Source organism: Gadus chalcogrammus, unplaced genomic scaffold (assembly GCF_026213295.1).
Source record: "Gadus chalcogrammus isolate NIFS_2021 unplaced genomic scaffold, NIFS_Gcha_1.0 GACHA082, whole genome shotgun sequence".
Taxonomy (NCBI): Eukaryota; Metazoa; Chordata; class Actinopteri; order Gadiformes; family Gadidae; genus Gadus; species Gadus chalcogrammus.
In genome coordinates, this window is record NW_026613517.1 from 1 (window position 1) to 1384 (window position 1384).

Below are 1384 nucleotides of genomic sequence, written 5' to 3' on the forward strand. Positions count from 1 at the left end.
TGAGGGTCCCACAGACACACACAGAGCTCCCAGCACTGCCCAGCACTAACACTAACCCTAACCCTAGCCCACAGACACACACAGAGCTCCCAGCACTGCCCAGCACTAACCCTCACCCTACCCTAGCCCACAGACACACACAGAGCTCCAGCACTGCCCAGCACTAACCCTCACCCTAACCCTAACCCCCAGCATGCCCTAACCCCAGCACTGCCCACACCTGAGCTTCATGAGGCTGACTTTCACAGGTAGCAATTGCTTACGGCCATACCACCCTGAACACGCCCGATCTCGTCAGATTCTCGGAAGCTAAGCAGGGTCGGGCCTGGTTAGTACTTGAATGGGAGACCTCCTCAGAAGCCCAGGTTGCTGTAAGTAGTGGCGGGTGTCACCAAAAGAAAAAAAAAAAGCACGCCCAATCTTGTCCGATCTCGGAAGCTAAGCAGTGTCGGGCCTGGTTAGTACTTGGATGTGAGACCGCCTGGGAATATCAGGTGCTGCAAGCATTTTGGCTCTGCCTCCTAGTGGGCCCCTGCTGCCCGCAGCACTCAGCACAATTCAGCCTGTTCAAGTGCAGGCTGCAGTGGTGCTCTCCATGGTCCTGAAGTCACACAGACACCGGTGACTCCCACAGTCTGCCTTATATATATATATATTCACCTGTCATCGTATGACTAAATGTTAACTTGGTGTATTATTGCCATGCCATGTAAACCGAAGTCCGGAGGCTTTAGCTTGATAGCATTATCAATCGCTAGCATGCTCGCTAATAATAGTTAACTGGTAAGTCCTAATGTAATATATTATCCGTTCAGATACCATCATATGAGTCTGTGTGGCATGCTAGCAAGCTTCGCAATCAAAACTTATTTTATTTATCTGTGTATATAAAAGTATTACTGGCGTTTTAATAGCTGAATAGTCAGGGGCACAGGAGAGACGTTCCCTCCAGGGCCGATGTTCTCTCGGGTAACACCCTTAACTTTGACAGGCAGCGGGTCTGCTTATAGGTCGGAATGAATCGGACACGATTATTGACGGGCTGGGTACTTTATTCGTAGTTCCAGTGACTTAACAGTACACACAACCGGACTCGTTCGTTCACTAAACTGACATGCGCAATCACTCGCTCTCCTTGCTTGTCCGCTCACTCGCTGAAGTCAACACACGCTGCCATTCTCAGGCACACACATACGAGAGCGTAGTGTGTACTGAATGCATCGTGATGATGATACACTTCTTATATTGACACGACACCGGCTTCCTCTATCTTCTTCGCCACCTTTTTTTAATAAATCGCCGTTTCTCGTTTTCCGACGGCGACAACCATAGATATATATATTAACTAGATGCCTAATACTGTGGCGTCTAGAACGTTACCATA

General features: G+C 49.0%; 1 non-coding gene across 1 annotated transcript; it reads left to right on the forward strand.

Moving 5' to 3' along the window:
* The first annotated feature begins 257 nt into the window (after nt 1-257).
* LOC130378502 (5S ribosomal RNA) lies at nt 258-378 on the forward strand. The gene has a single exon (XR_008894726.1). It is a non-coding gene; the product is annotated as a 5S ribosomal RNA (ribosomal RNA).
* The last annotated feature ends 1006 nt before the right edge of the window (nt 379-1384 follow it).